Below are 26289 nucleotides of genomic sequence, written 5' to 3' on the forward strand. Positions count from 1 at the left end.
AGTTCTATTCCCCAAAGGGAGACACGCCCTGTAGCTTCTGGATTGTTCAGTATATTTGAAAGAGGTGCTTCGTTGACTACTATTATCGGGTGTGCCGAAAAATAGTGGCGTAACTTCCTTGCCGTTGCAATTACTCCATATGCTAGTTTCTGGTACTGCGGGTACCGCTGTTTGGAAGGCGATAAAACTTCACTAATGAAATATACTGGCCTTTGCACTCCATGGAGTTTTCCTTCTTCTTCTCTTTCAACAACTAGCACCGTGCTAACCACTTGGGGCGTGGCTGCAATATACAGCAGGAGAGGTTCCTTTTCCTTCGGCGCCACCAAGATTGGTGGTGTCGAGATTGTGCGCTTCAAATCCTCGAAAGCTCTGTCGGCCTCTTCGTTCCACTGGAATTTCTCTCCTTGCTTTATCAGGGCGTAAAATGGTAACGCTTTTTCTCCCAGCCTGGCGACGAATCTGCTCGAAGCTGCGACTCGCCCAGTTAGCTGCTGTATTTCTTTCAACTTTGTTGGCTTCCTCATTGTTACGATAGCTTGTATTTTGTCTGGATTTGCTTCAATCCCTCTTGCTGAAACTAGAAACCCCAGAAGTTCTCCTGCTGGAACGCCAAAAGAACACTTCGTCGGGTTCAGCTTGAGGCAGAATTTGTCGAGGTTGTGAAAGGTTTCCTTGAGATCCTCGATCAGCGTTGCCCCCTTTTTTGACGTTATGACGACATCGTCGATGTATACTTGCACGTTTTTCCCAATCTGTGTCGCCAAACACTTCTGCATGATCCTCTGATATGTTGCTCCCGCGTTTTTTAGACCAAAGGGCATTGTTTTGTAGCAAAACACGCCGTAAGGTGTTATGAACGCTGTTTTGGCCTCATCGTCTTCTTTTAATCTGATCTGGTTATAACCAGAGTATGCATCCAAGAAGGAAAGACGTTCACATCCTGCCGTGGAGTCGATGATTTGATCGATCCTTGGGAGGGGAAAGTGATCCTTAGGACAATGTTTATTGAGACACGTAAAGTCGACGCACATGCGAAGGACTTTCGTGTGTTTCTTCGGCACCATCACTGGGTTAGCTACCCATGTGGCTTCTGTAGATATCTCTTTGATAAAACCAGCATCCTTAAGTCGGTCTATTTCTGATAGCATAGCTTTGCGGTTTGGTTCCGAAAAATGCCGCAAGGGTTGTTTGATTGGTCTCGCGAGAGGATCCAAGTTGAGGTGGTGCTCGGCAAGTTCCCTGGGTACTCCTGGCATGTCAGCTGGACACCATGCGAAGATTTTCTAGATCTCACGGAGGAAGTCGACGAGCGCGCTTTCCTATGCGAGGTCCATGTCGTTTGCGATGGACGTCGTCTTTTTCGGGTCTGTCGGGTGAATCTGCACCTCCTTAGAATTTTTCTCGGTGTTGAAAGTTGATTCTTTATTTGGCCTTCCAACGTCTGGCAGCACGTCGTAGTCAGTCATACTCCTTGACGCCAGGTACTCAGCTTGCATCCCGAAAGTTTCTGATATCCGATGAAAATCCTTATCGCACTTATCGGCTAAGGCGAAGCTTCCTTTGACTGTGATTGGTCCCTTCGGTCCAGGCATCCTCCACAACAGGTATGTATAGTGTGGCACCGCCATAAATCTAGCATATGCTGGTCGTCCCAACAGAGCGTGGTACTGCGACGGAAAATCCACAACTTCAAATTCCAGCTTCTTGATTCTATAATTCTCTCGGGTTCCAAACTGAACGTCGAGATTAATCTTCCCCAATGGATAACTTGGTTTCTCCGGTGTGATACCATGGAACCTCGTGTCTGTTGGCTTCAAGTTTGCTAGGGATATGTTCATCTTCCTCAATGTATCTGCATACATAAGGTTTAAGCTGCTGCCGCCATCTATGAACACTCGAGAGACATCAAATCCTGCAATAACTGCTGGTAAGATAAGTGCTGACTGCCCTGGTCGAGGAACTTGCTGCGGATGATCTGCTATAGTGAAGCCAATATCTTGCCCTGACCAATTAAGATACTCGACTGTTGGTGGAGGCATTTTTTCTGCCATGAACACCTGTCCTGAGATTACTTTCTGAGCTCTATTGGATGGCCTTCCCTTCTGAATCATCGACACCGCTCCGTTGGAGTTAGGATCAACGTAAGGTGGTGGTGGAGGTGCTGCCGCTATTATGAGCTGATGTCGATTGTCTTCTGTAATCGCGGGAGGAGGTGGCAAGTGAATCTCGCTCCTGGGTTCTCGAGGATTTCTCTGTGCTGCCTGAGCGTTAGCGTGCTCTGCCCACCTTAACATTGCTTGGAAATTGCGACAATCTTTCTGCAGATGTCCTGACTGTCTTTTTCCGTTGCTGTCGAGGAAAAAGTGCATCTGACACGGCCCATTCATCATCTCTTCAGGAGACACGAAAGGCCTCGGGAACCTAGGCCCGCTATTTTGCCTATTGTTTCAAGAATCGTCTCTATTATCGCCTCGCTGCTCATTGCTTCTCTGATAATCATCTCTGTTGTTACCTCCTGTGTTTGCCCGAAAACCTGCCGAAATTTGTCCTGGAGCATCATAGTTCGGGTACTGCCGAGGAAATCGTCGCCTCGGTTGATAATTTCGACCACGGTCCTCCTCTGGCGACCTGTGCCGTTTGTTGTGGACAGCATCTTCTCCATCTGCCCATCTGTTTGCTATTTCCATTAACGCGGATACTGTCTTTGGGTTGGTCCTTCCCAAGTCTTCGACAAAATCTCCACGCCTGATTCCTGCGACAAACGCATCTATCGCTCTCTCGTCAGATATATTTTCTGCCGAGTTTTTGATGATGTTCCACCTTTGGATATATTTTCTCATTGGCTCGTCCGGCTTTTGTCGACATGTTCTCTACTCCTCCAACGACGCAAGTTTTTTGCATGTGGACCGGAAGTTCTTGACGAACACGTCCTCGAAGCTTTCCCAGCTGTCGATAGATCCTGGAGGGAGTTTCTTTATCCAAGACCGTGCGGCTCCACTCAAATGCACCTGGATGCTTTGCATAGCTGTTGCCCTGCTTCCTCCTGTGAGCTTCACTGTCTCGAGATAATCAACTAGCCAGTCCTCTGGATCTTGAAGGCCGTCGAATTTCTTGAAGTTGTCAGGTAACTTGAATCCTGAAGGGACTCGAGTTTTTCGGACTCTCCTCGTGAAGCACGGCAAGCCACACATATCCTCGTCATTAAGCTCTGGGGATTGCCGATGTTCCCTTCTGCTTTGCCGCGCTCTGTCGACCCTTGCTTGTGCTGCCGTGTCTCTTGCTCCACTTGGTCCTTCAGGGGCTGCCGCTGCTGCTACTGCAGGTCGTGGACTATTTTGCCTTGCCGCTCCTTCGGGAGGCGTTGACACAAACGCTGTCCCCATAGCTCCAACTCCTGCTATCGCCATATTGTATAGTGTTTCCCTTGGATCTCCTGGAGGTGGTTTAGATGCGAGGATAAAAGCATGTGTCGCCATATACCCAGCCTCTGGTGTCTTAGGGATGATGTTTCCTCTTGTGTCTATTGACATAAAGGACATGTCGAGGTTTTGGACAAGGTGCTCTCTTTCTGCTTCGGGTATGTGTTGTAACCTTGATCTCGCTCTGTTCCGAGCCTCCCTGTGGCTATCACCCGAAGTTCTAGATTGTCGACTCAGATCTGCTCTTCTCCTGCTGGATGCAGAAGCTGCCTCCTTTCTTCTGTTTAACTCAGCTGTCTGTTTTTCCAATTCCCTTGCCGCTCGTGCGAGCCTATATTGATATGCTTGTAGTTCCTCTGGCGTGGCTGTAGTAGCCATTGGTTCTGAGCCGTCCATAGCTCTCGCGGCTCTATCCCATGCTGCTTGCGGGAGTTGAACTCTGTGTCGCGGCTGTGGCCCGACGTATTTATTGCCCAAGCCTCGTCGCAGATCAGAGGGATCGACATATGGATTTCCCAGATCATCGAAAGCCTCAGATGTTTCCTCTTGGTCATTGCTTGGATCTCCAATGACATAAATCTGATGATATTTTGTGTTCAGATCTATGTTGGGTTTGGTGACACCATCATTGAGATTGGTGAAGACCTTGCCCACTGTAGTAGATTTGTCGATGAAGTCGTAACTGTCGACACTGCTTGAGCCATCGCTTATATATGAGTCCGCAGATGACTCAAACGACATGTCGCTGAAGATCTTGGCGAGTTTCTCTCTTGCCCTGGTGCTGACGTAGCGTGTCGACGAAGTTTCTTCTTCTCCTGATTTGGTTGATGATGTATAGCTTGAAAAATCGGAATCGACCGCCGACGATCCCGCGAAATCGGAATTTCGACACGATACGATCCTTCCTTCTCGACGCGAAAGCGAAACCTTCCGAACGTCATCTCCATAGGCTCCGCCAGATACGCATATGCATCCAAACGGGAGGGTGGGTGAGGAACAAAATCGACAGGACCAGCAGCGATCTGTTTACCTCGATCCATTGCGTTGCTTGCGGTTGATGATGTCGAAAATCTTGAACGTGCCATCGAGATCAGATCCTTACGCCTCTAGTTCCCACAGACGGCGCCAATTGACAAGGTATTAACTTGTCAATGCCTATGAATTGTAGGCTAGGGTTTAGTTGGAAGTAGAGGGCAAGTAGATCTCGAAGGTTTCAGCCGGAAAGTACTCGACGATTATGAAAACTAGGGTTTGTAAACAATGATTCGATGATCTCTGCGTCCCTCGACTCCACCTTATATAGGAGGCGGAGCCGAGGGATTCGTGCTGTACAAGTTACAAAGTCCGGGAAGGTTTCTAACTCATCCCGCAAGATTACAAATAAGACTTTCTATTACAACTCTAACTTTCCTTAATACTATCTTGGGCTTCCGAATCTTCTTATTCTTCGGGTAGTGGGCCTTCAGTAAACCCCGGGTACTATCTTCGGCAGGCCCATTTGGGATGCCTATGTCAGCGTGCCCCCATAGGCCGGTGCGGCCAAGCCTTGGCCCGCGCCGCCCTATGAGCTGGCCGCCTCGTCGCCTCTTTCCGACTCTGGTTCGACCTGGTACTTTCCTTTTGTCGTGAAAATTTCTGCTATATAATCCCCCAGACCCCTGGAGGTCCGTATATCATTTTCTCGACGTGTTTTGTTTCGAGCTGTTTCTGCCAGGATTTGTTTTCAATCTAGGAGCACCATGGTCTCCAAGAACAAGGGCAAGGAGCTTTCGGATGAAGATATTCAAGATCCCGGGTGGAAAGAGGTGGACAAGAGCGTCAAGGAAGAGGATGAAGAAGAGGTGGAGGAAGACTCGCGCGCACACCCGCGTGCTACCATCGCAAGCATCAAGGTGGTGGATAACCCTTTTAGTGCAAACAAGAGCGCAAGAATTCGCACCGGGGGAAGGGTTCCACGTCATGACCTAGCTCCGAAGACATCTTTCTCAGGCACTCACCATCCCTTCCGCAATCTAATTTTCAATAGTCAAATTGAAAGGACTCCGAGGGCAGCATTGCCTAGCAATTGGGATATAGATCGTTCTAACACTGCAGGAAGGATGAAGCCTGAGGGTGAAGAGTGGGGAAATAACTCCAAGAGTTGGGACTCGCCGTTGGACATACTTCTTAACCGCGTCGAGCACAATTCGGAGATGATTCGCAACCTCACGTACAAGATTGATGAGCTTCAGGAGCTTGTTGAGAAGCTTGTCAGGAATTCATCACCACCATCACTGAAGGAGTAATTCATCATCGGTATTGGCATCCCCTTGGTTTGTTCCAAGCTTGGGGGAGTGCCGCGGTATCACATCATCACTACCTTTTTACTTTTTACTATCAAGTAGTGTCATATCATGAGTAGGGAAGTTATCATATAAGATGGGTTGCAGTTTGGAAGTATCTCTCCTTTAGCTAGTTGTCTATGTATCCCTTATCATTTACATATTGCACACCTTATTTTAGTTTGCAATCTCTGTTATATGATTGATCTTGATTTTAGTATTAGTATCACTTTGGGAGCATTGAATAAATCTATTTGGTTTTGGCAAACTTAGCACTGGTCAATAGCAACAACACTTTGAGGTTTAAGTAGAAAAGAGAAATACATGTAGTTGTTTCATTGTCTTTCTTTCTTGTTAGCTCATAGCTTATTATTCTGAAGTTAAAACTGTTTGTGCTTACAAGGAAGATGCATGATTATTTCTATCACATGTATATTTGTTTGTTTCCTTCAACTCTTATGCTTGCTAATTAACCTTGCTAGCCAAAGACCTGTACTGAGAGGGAATACTTCTCGTGCATCCAAACCTTAACCCAAACCTATGTCATATGTGTCCACAATAACTACCTATTACATGGTATTTCCTGCCATTCCAAGTAAATACTTCATGTGCTACCTTTAAACAATTCAAAATTTACTATCTCTTATTTGTGTCAATGTTTTATAGCTCATGAGGAAGTATGTGGTGTTTTATCTTTCAGTCTTGTTGGGCAACTTTCACTAATGGACTAGTGGCTTCATCCACTTATCCAATAACTTTGCAAAAAGAGCTGGCAATGGGATTCCCAGTCCCAAATTAACTAACCTAAATAGACACTCCTCCATGGTATGTGATTGATGGACGGCACCCGAAGGATTCGGTTAGCCATGGCTTGTGTAAGCAAAGGTTGGGGGGAGTGTCATCATAATAAAACTAAAATAAAAAGGCACTCCTTCATGGTATGAGATTGTTGGCAGGCACCCGAGGATTCGGTTAGCCATGGTTTGTGAAAGAAAGGTTGGAAGGAGTGCCACACAAAATAAAAATAAAATGGGAGCCGCTCTTTGAAGGTTTGTCTGGCAAGGAGGTTAGAGTACCCGCTACCAGTCGTTGACAACAACAAACACCTCTCAAAATGTTACTTTCATTCTCTTTATATGATTTCAAAACTGGAAAAGCTCTAGCACATGATTTAATCCCTGCTTCCCTCTGCGAAGGGCCTGTCCTTTACTTTATATTGAGTCAGTAAACCTATTTCCCTCCATCTCAAGCAAGCATTTGAGTAGTTGTGATCAAACCATTATATTGTGATTTGTTTCATCATGTCTTTTACTCTTCCTTGTTTAGTACAAGTTTGATCTAAATGAATATAGCTTTGCAAAGTTATCAATGATCATAAGGAGACTATTATGATTGAGTATGCAAGTTGTGCCATATAAACTTTAACATGAGAGCGCTGCTCGATAGATAAGTATAACCTGTTAATTGTTCTCTGACCAAGAACGAAGTTTGCCATCACCAACTATGATTTCTTATGCGCATTTATTTGTGATTACCTTATACTTGTTTCAAGTTGAGTTATATGAGGAAGTTGTTTACTAGAATGCCTTGTGTGAATGAATATGATGCTTCTTGTCCGTATTTTATTGATCGACTCTTCACTCCATAAACATGTGGTCATGTTTACCGAGTTCAGTCTCGCTTGGGGACAAGCGAAGTCTAAGCTTGGGGGGAGTTGATACGTCCAATTTGCATCACTATTTTATATCATAATTTGCTGTTATTCATTGATATATTTCATATTTGGACATAATACTTATGTTATTTCATCTATTTTGCATGATTCATGGTTATTGGAGGATCGAGCACCGGAGCCAGGATTCTGCTGGAAAAAGCGACGTCAGAATGCAATATTTCGGAAGATCAACAGTTGATGGAAATTATATCAAAAATCCTTTTTTTCCAGATGACGAAGGGAGCCAGAAGGGGGAGCCGAGGTGGACCCACCCCATAGGCCGGCGCGGCCCAAGGCCTGGCCGCGCCACCCTGTGAGGAGGGAGCCCACAGCCCCCTCTCACCTCCTTTTCTTCGCGAACGCCTTCGTCCCGAAGACCTAAGCTCCAGAGGGTACCTCGCGAAGAGTTACAGCCGCCTCTGCGAGGCGGAGAACACTAGAGAGAAAAGAGCTCTCCGGCGGGCTGAGATCCGCCGGGGAAATTCCCTCCCGGAGGGGGAAATCGACGCCATCATCACCGCCATCAAGTTGGACATCATCTCCATCACCATCATCATCATCTTCGTCATCATCACCGCCGTCTCCACCGCTGCACATCGTCACCGCTGTAGCAATTTGGGTTTGATCTTGATTGTTTGATAGGGGAAACTCTCCCGGTATTGATTTCTACTTGTTATTGATGCTATTGAGTGAAACCGTTGAACCAAGGTTTATGTTCAGATTGTTATTCACCATCATATCACCTCTGATCATGTTCCATATGATGTCTCGTGAGTAGTTCGTTTAGTTCTTGAGGACATGGGTGAAGTCTAAATGTTAGTAGTGAAGTATGGTTGAGTAATATTCAATGTTATGATATTTAAGTTGTGGTGTTATTCTTCTAGTGGTGTCGTGTGAACGTCGACTACACGACACTTCACCTTTATGGGCCTAGGGGAATGCATCTTGTACTCGTTTGCCAATTGCGGGGTTGCCGGAGTGACAGAAACCTAAGCCCCCGTTGGTATATCGATGCAGGAGGGATAGCAGGATCTCAGAGTTTAAGGTTGTGGTTAGATTTATCTTAATTACTTTCTTGTAGTTGCGGATGCTTGCAAGGGGTATAATCACAAGTATGTATTAGTCCTAGGAAGGGCGGTACATTAGCACAGGTTCACCCACACAACACTTATCAAAACAATGAAGATTAATTAGCCGTATGTAGCGAAAGCACTAGACTAAAATCCCGTGTGTCCTCGAGAACGTTTGGTCATTATAAGTAAACAAACCGGCTTGTCCTTTGTGCTAAAAAGGATTGGGCCACTCGCTGCAATTGTTACTCTCGCACTTTACTTACTCGTACTTTATTCATCTGTTACATCAAAACCCCCTGAATACTTGTCTGAGAGCATTTACAGTGAATCCTTCATCGAAACTGCTTGTCAACACCTTCTGCTCCTCGTTGGGATCGACATTCTTACTTATCGAAGATACTACGATACACCCCCTATACTTGTGGGTCATCACAAAACTCACATAAAAGACATATTGCAAGCATTATAAGACTCTACACCGTCTTCCTTGTTGTTCGACCCTTACTAGAAAATATCTAGGCCTTAGAGAGACCAATCATGCAAACCAAATTTTAGCAAGCTCTATGTATTTCTTCAATAATAGGTGCAAAGTATATGATGCAAGAGCTTAAACATGATCCTTAGGAGCACAACAATTGCCAAGTATCAAATTATTCAAGACATTCTACCAATTACCACATGTAGCATTTCCCGTTTCCAACCATATAACAAATTAACGAAGCAGTTTCAACCTTCGCCATGAACACTATGAGTAAAGCCTAAGGACATATTTGTCCATATGCAATAGTGGAGTGTGCCTCTCTCCCACACAATGAATGCTAGGATCCAACTTTATTCAAACAAAACAAAAATAAAAACATGCAGACGCTCCAAGTAAAGCACATAAGATGTGATGGAATAAAAATGTAGTTTCACTAGAGGGACCTGATAATGTTGTCGATGAAGAAGGGGATGCCTTGGGCATCCCCAAGCTTAGATGCTTGAGTCTTCTTGAAATATGCAGGGATGAACCACCGGGGCATCCCCAAGCTTAGAGCTTTCACTCTCCTTGATCATATTGTATCATCCTCCTCTCTTGATCCTTGAAAACTTCCTCCACACCAAACTCGAAACAACTCATTAGAGGGTTAGTGCATAATCAAAATTCACATGTTCAGAGGTGACATAATCATTCTTAACACTTCTGGACATTGCACAAATCTACTGAAAGTTAATGGAATAAAGAAATCCATCAAGCATAGCAAAACAGGCAATGCGAAATAAAAGGCAGAATCTGTCAAAACAGAACAGTCCGTAAAGACGAATTTTTTAGGTGCACCAGACTTGCTCAAATGAAAATACTCAAATTGAATGAAAGTTGCGTACATATCTGAGGATCACTCACGTAAATTGGCAGATTTTTCTGAGTTACCTACAGAGACTACTGCTCAAATTCGTGACAGCAAGAAATCTATTTCTGCGCAGCAATCCAAATCTAGTATGAACCTTACTATCAAAGACTTTACTTAGCACAACAATGCAACAAAATTAAGATAATGAGAGGTTGCTACAGTAGTAACAACTTCCAAGATTCAAATATAAAATAAAAGTGCTGTAGTAAAATCATGGGTTGTCTCACATAAGCGCTTTTCTTTAACGCCTTTCAGCTAGGCGCAGAAAGTGTGTATCAAGTAACATCAAGAGATGAAGCATCAACATCATAATTTGTTCTAATGATAGAATCAAAAGGTAACTTCATTCTCTTTCTAGGGAAGTGTTTCATACCTTTCTTGAGAGGAAATTGATATTTAATATTACCTTCCTTCATGTCAATAACAGCACCAACAATTCGAAGAAAAGGTCTTCCCAATATAATGGGACAAGATGCATTGCATTCAATATCCAAGACAACAAAATCAACGGGGACAAGGTTATTGTTAACCGTAATGCGAACATTATCAACTCTCCCCAAAAGTTTCTTTGTAGAGTTATCAGCAAGATTAACATCCAAATAACAATTTTTCAATGGTGGCAAGTCAAGCATGTTATAGATTTTTCTAGGCATAACGGAAATACTTGCACCAAGATCACATAAAGCATTACAATCAAAGTCATTGACCTTCATCTTAATGATGGGCTCCCAATCATCCTCTAACTTCCTAGAAATAGAAGCTTCGCGTTCTAATTTCTCTTCTCTAGCTTTTATGAGAGCATTTGTAATATGTTTTGTAAAGGCCAAATTTATAGCACTAGCATTAGGACTTTTAGCAAGTTTTTTAAGAACTTTATAACTTCAGAGATGTGGCAATCATTATCTAAAGCAATGGGATCATTATCCCCAACATTGTGATCTAAAGCAATGGGATCATTATCCCCAACATTAGAAAAAAATTTCAGCAGTTTTATCACAGGCAATTTCAGCATCTTTAGCAGTTTCCGGCAGTTTTGCAGGCTTTGCATTAAGAGTAGAAACATTGCCAACACCAATTATTTTACCATTGATAGTAGGAGGTGTAGCAACATGTGAAGCATTAGCATTTCTAGTGGTGGTAATAGTCCAAACTTTAGCTATATTGTTATCTTTAGCATTTTCTTCTTTCTCCCACCTAGCACGCAATTCGGCCATCAATCTTATATTCTCATTAATTCTAACTTGGATGGCATTTGCTGTAGCAAATGACTTAATATCTTTATTTTCATTAGGCATAACTTTCGATTTCAAAAGATCAACATCAGCAGCAAGACTATCGACTTTAGAAGCAAGTATATCAATTTTCCCAAGCTTTTCTTCAACAGATTTGTTAAAAGCAGTTTGTGTACTAATAAATTCTTTAAGCATGGCTTCAAGTCCAAGGGGCACATTCCTATTATTGTTGTAAGAATTCCCATAATAATTACCATAACCGTTACCATTATTGTAAGGATATGGCCTATAGTTGTTACTAAAATTATTCCGATAAGCATTGTTGTGGAAATTATTATTTTTAATGAAGTTCACATCAACATGTTCTTTTTGAGCAACCAATGAAGCTAATGGAACATTATTAGGATCAACATTAGTCCTACCATTCACAAGCATAGACATAATAGCATCAATCTTATCACTCAAGGAGGAGGTTTCTTCGACAGAATTTACCTTCTTACCTTGTGGAGCTCTTTCCGTGTGCCATTCAGAGTAATTAATCATCATATTATCGAGAAGCTTTATTGTGGCGCCTAGAGTGATGGACATAAAGGTACCTCCAGAAGTTGAATCCAATAGGTTCCGCGAAGAAAAATTAAGTCCTGCATAAAAGGTTAGGATGATCATCCAAGTAGTCAGTCCATGGGCTGGGCAATTTTTAACCAAAGATTTCATTCTTTCCCAAGCTTGGGAACATGCTCATTATCCAATTGTTTAAAATTCATGATGCTACTTCTCAAAGATATAATTTTAGTAGGAGGATAATATCTACCAATGAAAGCATCCTTACATTTAGTCCATGAATCAATACTATTCTTAGGCAGAGATAGCAACCAATCTTTAGCTCTTCCTCTAAATGAAAAAGGAAACAATTTTAATTTTATAATGTCACCATCTACATCCTTATACTTTTGCATTTCACATAATTCAACAAAATTATTAAGATGGGCAGCAGCATCATCAGAACTAACACCAGAAAATTGCTCTCTCATAACAAGATTCAGTAAAGCAGGTTTAATTTCAAAGAATTCTGCTGTAGTAGTAGGTGGAGCAATCGGTGTGCATAAGAAATCATTATTATTTGTGTTTGTGAAGTCACACAACTTAGTATTTTCAGGAGTACCCATTTTACCAATAGTAAATAAAGCAAACTAGATAAAGTAAATGCAAGTAACTATTTTTTTTGGGTTTTTAATATGGAGAACACAAACAAGATAGTAAATAAAGTAAAGCTAGCAAACTAATTTTTTTGTGTTTTGTTTTAGTGCAGCAAACAAAGTAGTAAATAAAAGTAAAGCAAGACAAAAACAAAGTAAAGAGATTGGAAGTGGAGACTCCCCTTGCAGCGTGTCTTGATCTCCCCGGCAACGGCGCCAGAAAAAAGCCTTGCTGCTTGTGACGGTAAAGCACACGTCCGTTGGGAACCCCAAGAGGAAGGTATGATGCGTACAGCGGCAAGTTTTTCCCTCAGTAAGAAACCAAGGTTATCGAACCAGTAGGAGTCAAGAAGCACGTTGAAGGTTGATGGCGGCGGAGTGTAGTGCGGCGCAACACCAGGGATTCCGGCGCCAACGTGGAACCTGCACAACACAACCAAGATACTTTGCCCCAACTTAACAGTGAGGTTGTCAATCTCACTGGCTTGCTGTAACAAAGGATTAGATGTATAGTGTGGATGATGATGTTTGCAGAGAACAGTAGAACGAGTATTGCAGTAGATTGTATTCGATGTAAAAGAATGGACCGGGGTCCACAGTTCACTAGCGGTGTCTCTCCGTAAGATAAATAGCATATTGGGTGAACAAATTACAGTTGGGCAATTGACAAATAAAGAGGGCATGACCATGCACATACATGTTATGATGAGTATTGTGAAATTCAATTGGGCATTACGACAAAGTACATAAACCGCTATCCAGCATGCATCTATGCCTAAAAAGTCCACCTTCAGGTTATCATCCGAACCCCCTCCAGTATTAAGTTGCAAACAACAGACAATTGCATTAAGTATGGTGCGTAATGTAATCAACAAATACATCCTTAGACATAGCATTGATGTTTTATCCCTAGTGGCAACAACACATCCACAACCTTAGGGGTTCTTTGTCACTCCCAGATTTAATGGAGACATGAACCCACTATCGAGCATAAATACTCCCTCTTGGAGTTACAAGTATCAACTTGGCCAGAGCCTCTACTAGCAACGGAGAGCATGCAAGATTATAAACAACACATAGATAACAGATTGATAATCAACATAGCATAGTATTCCATATTCATCGGATCCCAACAAACGCAACATGTAGCATTACAAATAGATGATCTTGATCATGTTAGGCAGCTCACAAGATCGAACAATGATAGCACAATTAAGAAAAGACAACCATCTAGCTACTGCTATGGACCCATAGTCCAGGGGTGAACTACTCACACATCACTCCGGAGGCGACCATGGCAGTGAAGAGTCCTCTGGGAGATGATTCCCCTCTCCGGCAGGGTGCCGGAGGCGATCTCCTGAATCCCCCGAGATGGGATTGGCGGTGGCGGCGTCTCTGGAAGGTTTTCCGTATCGTGGCTCTCGGTACTGGAACTATTATCGACGAAGGCTTCTTATAGGCGAAGAGGCAGGTTTAGGGGAGACGTGAGGACCCACACAGTAGGGCCGCGCCGCCCTAGCGTGGCGTCGCCTCGTCGCCCCACTTCGTTTCCCTTTCGGACTTCTGGAAGGTTCGTGGAAAAATAAGATCCTGGGCGTTGATTTCATCCAATTCCGAGAATATTTCCTTACTAGGATTTCTGAAACCAAAAACAGCAGAAAACAACAACTGGCTCTTCGGCATCTCGTTAATAGGTTAGTGCCGGAAAATGCATAAATATGACATAAAGTATGTATAAAACATGTGAGTATCATCAATAAAGTAGCATGGAACATAAGAAATTATAGATACGTTTGAGACGTATCAATGTCCAAGCTGAAACTTCCACCATGATACATGGCTTTGGTTGGCGGCCCAATGTTCTTCTCTAACAATATGCATATTCAAACCATTTAACTCATGCCAAATCTCCCTTACTTCAGACAAGACGAACATGCATAGCAACTCACATGATATTCAACAAAGGTGTGACAGGTTGATGGCGTCCCCAGAAACATGGTTACCGTTCAACAAGCAACTTATAAGAACTAAGATACATAAGCGACATATTCATTACCGCAATAGTTTTTAGGATACTTTCCCATGAGCTATGTATTGCAAAGAAAAGAAATGAATTTTTTTAAAGGTAGCACGCAAGCAATTTACTTTGGAATGGCAAAAAATACCACATAGTACACTACAAGAAAAGTTGCCATGGCCGACGAAGTTGAAGTCGCGCCGTGGTTGCTGGTGTACCATGGCCGACGATTTTGGGTCCCTCCGTGGTGCATGTCAAAACTTTTTTTTTCTCGTTTTTGAGGCCACCTAGCCCGACGAAAGCGGCCAAAACGTCGCGTATGGTGGCCCGAGACGTGGTGCATCTCGAAATCTCGGGTTCGCCGGCCGAGTCAACGCAAATCCGCACCGCCGAGGGATGTAGGGCCCAGATGGCAGCCTCTCTGGCATTTTTTTTTTCTAGATCGCGCCATCTCGTTCAACGTTCTCCGATCGAGCCGTTTACGATGCAGGATCATGGGTCCCGCATGTCATCCTCTATGAACCAAAATTCTTTCTATTCTTGGATTTTTTTTGACCCCCTGATTTCTGGCTACTTCCTTTTTCTTTTGATCCCTTGCCGCCTTGGAAACGTTGAGACCGCTGCTGCTAAATGGGACCCGCATGTCATCCTCTATGTGCAATCAACTTTCTTTTCTTGGAGTTTTTTTTGGCACCTCAAATTTGGTCACTTGCCTTTTTCTTTCGATCCCCTGCCGCCTCTCAAACGGTGATACCGCTGATGCTAACTGGGACCCGCATGTCATCCTCTATGTACTATAAAACTTTCTTTTCTTGAATTATTTTTGGCACCTCATATTTGGTCACTTACCTTTTTCTTTCGATCCCCTGCCGCCTCTCAAACGGTGATACCGCTGCTGCTAAATGGGACCCGCATGTCATCCTCTATGTACTATAAAACTTTCTTTTCTTGAATTATTTTTGGCTCCTCATATTTTTTCACTAGCCTTTTTCTTTCGATCCCCTGCCGCCTCTCAAACGGTGATACCGCTGCTGCTAAATGGGACCCGCATGTCATCCTCTATGGACTATAAAACTTTCTTTTCTTGAATTATTTTTGGCTCCTGATATTTGGTCACTTGCCTTTTTCTTTCGATCCCCGCCGCCTCTCAAACAGTGAGACCGCTGCTGCTAAATGGGACCCGCATGTCATCCTCTATGAGCAATCAACTTTCTTTTCTTGGAGTTTTTTTGGCACCTCATATTTGGTCACTTGCCTTTTTCTTTCGATCTCATGCCACGTTTGAAACGTTGAGGAACCTGCTGGCTCATGGGACCCGCATGTCATCCTCTATGTGCTATAAAAGTTTCCTTTGTTGGATTTTTTTTCACCCTCTGATTTTTGGCTTGCCTTTTTCTTTTGATCCCCTGCTCCCTTTGAAACGTTGATTAAGCTGTTGGCTCAAGGGACCCGCATGTCATCCTCTATGTCCATCAACTTTCTTTTCTTGGATTTTTTTCACCCCCTAATTACTAGCTACTTTCTTTTTCTTTTGATCTCAAGCCGCATTACAAACATTGAGACCGCTGCTGCAAAATGGGACCCACATGTCATCCTCTATGTACAATAAATCTTGGATTATTTTTGGCTCCTGATATTTGGTCACTTGCCTTTTTCTTTCGATCTCATGCCACCTTTGAAACGTTGAGTAAGCTGCTGGCTCATGGGTCCCGCATGTCATCCTCTACGAACAATAAAAGTTTCCTTTCTTGGAGTTATTTTTGACCCCTAATTTCTGGCTATTTGCCTTTTTCTTTTGATCCCCTGCCCCCTTTGAAACGATGAGGACGCTGTTGGCAGGTTGGTCCCACATGTCATCCTCTATGAACAATAAAAGTTTCCTTTGGTGGATTTATTTTTGACCCCTAATTAATTTCTGGCTATTTCCTTTTTTTTCTTTTGATCCCCTGCCGCCTTGGAATTGTTGAGAATGCTGTTGCCTCATTTTTCTTTTGTTCCTGTGCCGCCTTGGAAACGTTGAGACCGCTGCTACAAAATGGGACCCGCATGTCATCCTCTATGTACAATAAAGTTTCTTTTCTTGGATTATTTTTGGCTCCTGATATTATGTCACTTGGCTTTTTCTTTCGATCTCATGCCGACTTTGAAACGTTGAGGATGTTGCTGCCTCATGGGTCCCGCATGTCATCCTCTCAGAACGATAAATGTTTTCTTTTCTTGTATTTTTTTACCAACTGATTTTTGGCTTTTTTTTATTTTCGATCCCCTGCCGCCTTTGAAACGTTGACGACGCTGCTGGCTCATGGGTCCCCGATGTCAGCCTCCCCGTACAAGAAACATGTGATATTTTATTTTGCAGACAATAAACGTTGTATTTCGCTCTGAGCTATTGCAAACGGATAAATTAAATCTTTATATCTACATAAACAAACTTATATGTTGAATCTCCTTGTTTTTTGTTTTTGCGAAGCATAGGACTTTCCTGTTTTTTTTTTTTTTTGAGAAAAATCCGACCTTTCCTGTTTTGGAGTGGGCTGAAATTGTACGAGTCAAAAGGCCCAGCAGGATAGTTCGAAGGCCCAGATGTCCAGATACAGCCCAATTGAAATCTTTCTTTTCTTGGATTTTTTTTCACACCCTGATTTCTGGCTACTTCATTTTTCTTTCGGTCCTGTGCCGCCTTGGAAGCGTTGAGACCGCTGCTACAAAATGGGACCCGCATGTCATCCTCTATGTACAATAAAGTTTCTTTTCTTGGATTATTTTTGGCTCCTGATATTATGTCACTTGCCTTTTTCTTTCAATCTCATGCCGACTTTGAAACGTTGAGGAAGCTGCTGGCTCATGGGTCCCGCATGTCATCCTCTATGAACAATAAAAGTTTCCTCTGTTGGATTTATTTTTTCCCCTAATTTCTGGCTATTTGCCTTTTTCTTTTGATCCTCGCCCCCTTTGAAACGATGACGACGCAGCTGGCAAGTCGGTCCCACATGTCATCCTCTATGAACAATAAAAGTTTCCTTTGATGGATTTATTTTTGACCCTAATTAATTTCTGTCTATTTCCTTTTTTCTTTTGATCCCCTGCCGCCTTGAAATAGTTGAGGATGCTGCTGCCTCATGGGTCCCGCATGTCATCCTCTCAGAAAGGTAAATGTTTCTTTTCTTGAATTTGTTTACCAACTGATTTTTGGCTTATTTTTTCTTTCGATCTCCTGCCACCTTTAAAACGTTGACGACGCTGCTGGCTCATGGGTCCCCAATGTCAGCCTCCCCATACCGCAAATCCTCTTCGCAAAGGTTGTATTTCTAGATAGATAAGGTGGATTCGAATCTGCCATGGTTCAGGCAGCTCAGGTAAGCCTTCTTGCACTGATTAATGGAAGTAGTGTATAGCAAGGTCAAGACATGTGGCTCGGTGTAATGAATCTATTTGAATCATGTTGTGGGTTCAATCTGATAGTTCTCTAACAGGTCAGCCAAAATAGAAATTAAGTTTATTTCTAAAACGGAAATGCAAATTAAGATGAACACAAACATTAGTTATCATAATAGCTGATCATACATACATACTTGCTAAGAGCAAAAGCTTGCCAGAGTTTTACCACCCATACAATTAATTAGCAGTTCAGATAAGATAACCTTATATAATTATAACTACAAATGCATTTGCTAAGGGCTCATGGGGCAACAGAACTAGACAACCGCGAACTTTATGACCAGCATGTCACAGCGGCATCGAAAGATCTTGACCTTCAACTTTGATCCAATGCGAAGTTTGGCACCGTCAATGAACTTTTTCCACCTGGAAGTAACAGCCAAGCGGCCATCTGTGGGACTGACGGAGTACCGTCCCTCCACGGTGAGACCTTCACTCTCCATGACGAGGGATATCTTGCCCCTTCGGCCAGCATTGAGATCCTTGGAGATACTTTTAGGCAATTTCTGATTCAAAGCAAGAGATACCACCAAAAATTAGTCAATGGCACCAATGCACCGAACCATGTGAGACTTTGAGCAGAGAAGACATCAAGATAAGAGCGATTATCTTTGTCATATACTCACGAACATAGCCTTCGATGCGTCCTGGTCACCACACGGGTGGCCATAGCAATGAGCTGAGACCTCGGTGATCCGGCTGGGGCAGGTGCAGGAGCCTGGCTGGTACACGAGCTGATGCCGATGCAGGAGACTTCTTTGGGCGAGGTGCGATAAACGGTGCCTCTAGAGGAACCGGTGCTGATGCAGAGACTGTTGGGCAGGTGCAGAAACGGTGCAGCTAGAGGAACCAGGTCGATGCAGGAGCTGCTGGGCAGGTGTAGTATATGGGGCCTCTACAGAACCAATGCTGATGTAGGGGACTACTGGGTAGATGCAGAAACGGAGCTGGTACAGAACCGGTGCCGATGCAGGAGAGTGGGAAGCCGGTGCCGGTGCTGGTGTGGTTGCCCTTTGTGACATCCGCTCATGTTCCATCGGGGATCTCGCAGCTTTGATCATGTTAAACCCAGCAAGCTAGAACAGAGGGAATGGTTTAGAACAACCGCTCGTAACAGTTATCAAAAGATATGAGTAGAAAAAAGTTACATATTATATATTTGGAAGTGTCTCCAACTACGTGGCGCTACGTATATCTGCCCGTTTGAGTTTCTGATCCTCAGCTCGTCGCCCTTCTTCAGACCGTAGTCAAAAGCAAACTTTCTCCAATCATGTCCATACAAATATGTGATGGCCTGCGTCTTGTAGACATACACCTCATAGACCGTGTAGGTGTTCATCAATTTGCCATTGCCATGCATAGTGAAAGACCCTTCATGCGGACACATCTGGTTAATCATTGGACGAAGTTCACAAGGTACAGTCTGCATGTGAAAATTGATACAAATGTAAGAAGCAGGAAGACTAAAAACAAGACTTTACTATATGCCAATTCATGCTAAACCACTGAGATTACATACCTGTAACTCTGTGAAATAGCTACTAGAAAGGTAGATAGAGCCATAGGAGGTGTTATATGCGGGGTATGTACATGGGCCCGCCATATTCCCGCAAGCTCGGCATCGGGATGGTGAAGGAAACATGGGAGGTACTACTGGTGCGTAGCGCTGAATGTAAGTGGAAGAATTAGGTTGTGTAAAGTGCATAGTTCAGAGCAATGCAAATGTTGACAAGCGAGTGCATAACACTATGTTACAAACTGAACAGTGAAAATTAGTGTATGATGAATATAAGCATGCTAATTTGGTGTTTCCGAATTCCAAAAAGCATTAGACAGAGCCGGTGATAATATCAGACATAAATCATGGCATGTATATGTGGCTTAAGAAAATATACCCGAACCCTTGGATGGTTACGGCCCGGCTGGTCCTTGGACTTGAGCTTATATAAGCATCCAGAAGGTGGGGCTGACAGTAACTTGGTGGCAGCCTCTGCAGATGCCTCATCAGCAGCAGTTGCAATCCTTTTGACCAATGAAGGGTTAGCAGTTTCAGTCTGCATATGAAAATTGAAGAGCAACAGACATCAGCAGTGATATATAAAATGAATCTATGAGACACTGATGCATATAGTGCTGGATGTAAGTGTAAGAATAGGTGTGTGTGTTTCTGAACAATTGGTAAGCATTAGACAAAGCCGGCAATGAACAGACAAAAATCAAATCATGTATGAGGATTAAGAAAATATACCTGCTTACAGAAAAGGGTACCACCCAGCTGGCCCGTGGCCTTGTGCTTGAGGAGGTTTTCAGAAGATGGTGGCGGCACCATCGTCTTCACAGCAGCCTCATCAGGATCATTTTTTATCCATTTGAGTAGAGGCACAGAAGTTTCATCCTGCATATGAATAGCAACAGAACTCATCATTGATATTTAATAAATCTATGAGATAGACTGATGCAAATAGTGCGGGTGTAAGTGGAAGAATAGGGTTGTGCATAGAGAACAGTTGACAACAATGCAAATGATTACAAAAGAAGCCAATGGAAATCAACAGTTTATATACTGGATGAGACAGACTGAAAAGTGAAAAATTAGTGTATGATGATTGTAAGCAAACGCAGTGTTTCTGAACTTTTGGTAAGCATTAGACAAAGCCAACAGTAATTAAACAGATAATAATGAAATCATGTATGTGGATTAAGAAAATATACCAGATTCATTAAAAGGTCACCACCCAGCTGGCCCATGGCCTCGTGCTTGTAGAGGTTTTCGGAAGATGGTGCCGGCACCATCGTCCTCACAGCAGCCTCATTAGCCTCATTTTGCATCCACTTGAGTAAAGGCGCAGCAGTTTCAGCCTGCATAAGAATGGGAACAGATCTCAGCAGTGATATTGAATGACTCTGAGACAGACTGATGCATATAGTGCTGGATGTAAGTGGAAGGGTATGGCCGTGTATGGACAACAGTTCACAACAATGCAAGGGTGTGTTCGGTTCTGAAACAGCGTGGAATGGAATGGAATGGTTCCATTTCAGAGGAATGGAATGGTTAAATTTTTGTTCGGTTGGGATAAATGGAGAGCAGAAGAGATCGAGGTTAAACTAACCATTTGTCTCAAAATTGTAATTAACAATTGCAAATGAAATTTTAATCTCAAATTAGTAATTAACAGCGACTAATGGTGCTCTTTTTATCTAAAAATCGTAATTAACATCATTTTTTGTTGGGTTAGGGGAACTGGAGTAGATGAACATTACTGTATGATGATTGTAAGCAAACGAATTTGGTGTTTCTAAACTTTTGGCTTCGAGATCTTATGGGTTTCAACTCTAGCCCACCCCAACTTTTTTGGGACTGAAAGGCTTGGTTGTTGTTGTTGTTGTTGTAAACTTTTGGCAAGCATAGAAAAAACCGACAATAAACAGAGAAAAATCAAGGCATGTTTTGTGGATTAAGAAAATATACCATATTCATTAAAAGATCACCACCCACCGGCGCGTGGCCTTGTGCCTGTAGAGGCATTTAGAAGATGGGGCGGCATCAACATACTGGCAGCTTTGATCAGCCGCAGCTTTGATCTTCCTTTTGAGTAAAGGCCCTAAAGTTTCGATCTGCATATGAATAGCAAAACAAAAGGCAGACCTCAAATAGTGATATTGAATTACTATATGAGATAGACTGATGCATATAGTGGATGCTCTTAGCCTTTTGCAGCGTGAACACTAGCTATGGACAGACAAAAAACTAGTTAACTCAGCTTTGTCTAGATATGAATGTACTACCACCATCCAAAAGCTTAAGCCTTATTTATTTTTGAGAAATCAAAACAAGCAAAGTTTGACCAAAATTTTAGAACATTCTATCAACAAATATAATACTGTGTAGATACCGTAGGAAAATATATTTTATTATCTATTTAATGATATTAATTTTGTATTTTGCATGTTAATGATTTTTGGTAAAAGCTTAGTCAAACATGGTATAGTTTGACTTTCTAAAAATAATATAAGCCCAAAGCTTTGGGATGGAGGCAGTAGTATCTAGAGCTAAAACACATCTAGATACATCCGTATCTACGTATAGTTGAGTCAATTAATTTGGATCTGAGGGAGTATCGATTCAGACTACATCATGGTAAGTTGGTTAAAAAAATTACCGGGCGGTCCCCGCCCAGCTCGGCAGTGGCATTTCGCTTCTTGTGCTGCAGATCGGGCCATGCTCCTGCAGCAGGTGGGCGCTATTCTCGTTCCCCATAGCCTCGGCACGGAACCCGGAGGTACCAACCTGATACGAGAGAATATAGAGCATGGTGTCACAGAGGCTTTACGCACAAACACACGAAGACATGTGCTACTTTAAGCATATTCCAGAACAGGAACAGATTGAGGATGCAGAGAGACACTTAAAAGGTAAAGAGTGGATAAGCAAACGGAGTACCTGCTTCGCGGGGCTGGGGACGCAGCTCAGGCTCAGCCAACTGCCCACATGCGTGGTGGCCTTACGCTCCATTGCCCCCACCGCTGACAAAAGATACAGTGAGGTTCAGCAGAAACTACAAAGGTTGCAAATGTCGACAAATAAAGGAAGAACACCCCAATCCAAGCAAAGGTAGCCCCCGCCCCCACCCCCATCAATCACTCCCAGCTCGAGGGTGACCAGAAAGACACCCCTTCGCCCAGAATAGGAAAGAGATGCGCAAGATATCGAGGAGAGGAAAAAAGAACCGATCTCGAGAAAGGAAAGAACATTACTAGTCCTACCTAATCCGCTTGGTCTAGATGCAGCTTGCCCCTCCAAGCTGGATGCCTGGACGGTGGAGGCGAAAGGAGGGGATCGAGCTAGCGGCTTGCATCCGTCGGCAATCGGCACTCGATCGGGAGAGAAGGGGTGCTACATAAAGGGGAGGGGTAACATATTTTATTACATGCTGAACTTACCGATGTGACTAGTCATTACATGTCTCACCGAAACTAGGGCCCATAGCGTGGCACCCCAAATTCACTTGAAGCTGCCCGGCGGGACGCATTGGCGCGTCAAGAAACCCCCAATTGTAGCGGGGAAATGAAACATTTCACAAAAATTCGAAATTCAAGCACACCGCCACGCGCCAAGCACGCGGCTGTTCCTTCCTCTTCCTCGGTTCCTCCTCCCCTATCCGAAAAAACCCCAAATCCCAAGCTCAAACCAAAAAAAAAAAACAAATCCCCTGGCCGCCATGCATGTCCTCGTTAACCCGCTGGAGATCGTTCCCGGACGATGCGGACCCCCGCCCCGAGATCCAGAATTCCGTCCACCTCGAGGCATCGCTGCGTGCTGTCTCGCAGCAGCGGCTTGAGGGCGCTGAAGAGGAAGTTCCGCCGGAAAGTGCTCATGGCAACCGTGCAAGCTCACCGGCGTGCTGCATCCCGAGAGGAACTGGTCAAAGCTTTGCTATTCGCCACACACAAAAAATTGCGGGCCAAGATCTGGTCAAAGCTTCGTCGATGGCTTGCCGCGAGAGGCTTGGAGTCCAGAGTCAATAAACTAGCTGCTCGAGGATCAAGGGCGGTTTACACGGATTCATATTAATCGACTCAAGTTTGTTAGTCTAGTTAACAAATGCATCTAGATACATCCATATCTAGACAGAATTGAGTCAATTAATATGAATCAGAGGGGAGTACCTGAAAGTGTTTCATGCTACCAACTAATGCGCTGGCAGGAATCGTTGTAGAAGTAATTGTGCTACTACTCATACGATGAACTGATTGTGTGGGTGTCGAATTTTGCAACGCGATCATCCACTGAATGCTTAATCTAGCGCCAAAGGCGTACAAATCATAACATACTACAGCACCAGAACATAAGAGTACGAATCATAAAGTAGCTCAACATTTTGCATCGGGCTGGGTGGTCCCGAGACTACCGGGACGCCCCGATGATCTCCGGTGTGCATCCTCTTCAACGCAAAGCTGTGTACTCGGTCCACGGCCTCCTTCTGTAGGCTGGATAATCTCAGGTGCAGGACCTTCGTCTATGAGAGGCTCGTCATCAGTACCATCCACAGGTGCATCAGGGCTGGGTGGTCTTGAGACTACCCGGACGCCCCTGATGATCTCCGGGCGTGCATCCACTTCAACGCAAAGCTGTGTACTCGGTCCACGGCCTCCTTCTATAGGCTGGATAATCTCAGGTGCAGGACCTTCGTCTATGAAAGGCTCGTCCATCGCACCATCCACGGGTGCATCAAACTGAGATTCATCTTCAAATCTCCCATCAAACTGAGAGACCTCTTCAACTCTATGCTTCTGCAATTAGTACATCAACCGATTAGACAAACATCTAAGGGATGCAACCTGAACAAATGCCGTTTTACATATTTACCTTCTCATCTGGCACAACACATGTCCCAGAGCTGAAACCCGTTTCCTGAAGCAAGCGCTTTTTCTCTCCTTCCCGTCCATCCATCTGCAACAAGTTAAATTTGAGTACAGAACCTTGCACAACAATGCAAACTATTGATTGAAACAGCGGCAGCATCAATATAAATAATTAACTACATATGCCAGCACACATACAGTGTGAGCAAGATCTGCTTCTCCTGCTAAAGGATCATTATATGGTTCACCATGCTAAACCCGCCTAACATATGTGCGGTCCATCCCAAAAATGTGTAAATGATCTGCCACTACAGGGTGAGGCCTCTTCTCACCATTCATACATGTGCAGCGCGGGCAATACACGTCCAGGTTGTGACCTTCATGAGCTCTAATAAACCCCATAAAGGGTTGAACACCATTTATATATGAAGGGGAACATAAGTGTCCATGCAGTATCCAAGTTCTGTCCATCTGTTTAATTATGAGATACAGTGGTTGGTGATTAATTTAAGGCGAAGTAGGAAATGTATCCATCGAGTACAAAACTATACTACATGATTATGCATTTCAGCAATCATGTCAAGTACAAAACAAAAAATTCCCATCGACATTTTAGCAAACAGATCGTGTACAAAACTCTGCCATGGCATTTCAGCAAATTAACGGATCGAGTGCAGAACTGACTCTATATGCCCACGCAAATGAACAAATTGATCGATGACAAATCGAGCGGAAAACTATAAAGTGCCAATTAGTTCAAGCATACTGACGAATTTTTTTAGCAGCATCAAGAAAATATAAATCGTTAGGCCGTCTTGCCCGATACATGATTGAGCTAGAGATAGCAGCCCTACCGTGGATCAACTTGACCGCCGGTGCGTCTCGAGAAGAACGACGGGGAGGGGAATCTTCTTCTTCGCATGGACGGGACGGGGAGGGGAAGCTCTTCGCACAGACGGGGATAAGTTGTGTAGGGGTGGGTGGGGGGTCATGCGGCCGGGCCGCCGGGGTGATAATTAAGGTCGGTAGGTGGCGTTTAATGGAGTTGCGTGTGTAATTTGCCGTGCACAAGGTTGAGGAATAGGCGGTTCCCTTTGCCGCGCGCACAATTCAAACTATCCCGCCCATGTAGTTTAAATTCGCCATATTTTCGTTAAATCGACATAAAGTCATGTGAGTGGGGGAAAATTAGCAAAGTTGCTTGAAAAATAGTAAAACTCTGGAATTATCCTTTAAATATGCTCTACTTCGTGTGGAAATCGGGGTGTGGAAGCATGTTGAGCTGTTTTATTTGTACTTTCTTCATTAAAACTCCCATTTTATGCACTTTGGATGGAAAGAAATCATTTGTACATAAATTTTGACAACGCCATTTGCAAACACTAATTGTTTTACATGCCAAGATGCACCCATCCACCAAATATATATGGGGCAAAAGTTTATCACAATCTAGCAGATATGCACAATTAGTGAGGGACCCCTTTTGATTTTGTGCAATTTCCACTAATTAGGTAGAGAGAAGGGGTTAATTAATTAGGCCATGTTAGGGGTTATGTGTTTTAGATTAGGTTGTGTGGATTCAAATACAACTTCTTTATTTGTGTGCTATGATTAATCAAAACTAGATTGATCGACTGCGCACACATTATTAGAGGCGCATGCCTTTGCGCACAAAGTGCATGTGTGTGTTGTTGGCCACCAATTAACGAGAGAGAGAGAGAGAGGTAGAGAGAGATCTACATATGAGAGAGCGATTGAAATCCCCAAATTAAACACATATATATATGCATGGCACATTTAATTTAATTAGAGGACCGCGAGCTAAGGCACCCCTGGCCTGCTTGATGCACAATTAAGTGTCATTGGCCTATATATAGGGTTTAATTAGGGTTTAGGGTTTAGGGTTAGGAGGTTAGGTTTTAGGGTCTAGGGTCTAGGGTTTAATGTTTATGGTGTTTAGGGGTTTAGGGATTAGGGATTAGGGTTTATTTAATTAGGGTTTAAGGTTTATGGATCATCAATCGAGTGCGCACACACACATTATTAGAGGCACACGCGCCTTTGCGCATAAAGTGCATGTGTATATGTGTGTGTTTTTTTGGCCAACAACGATATATAGATG

The sequence above is a fragment of the Lolium perenne genome, chromosome 2 (genome assembly GCF_019359855.2).
Source record: "Lolium perenne isolate Kyuss_39 chromosome 2, Kyuss_2.0, whole genome shotgun sequence".
In the NCBI taxonomy this organism is placed as follows: domain Eukaryota; kingdom Viridiplantae; phylum Streptophyta; class Magnoliopsida; order Poales; family Poaceae; genus Lolium; species Lolium perenne.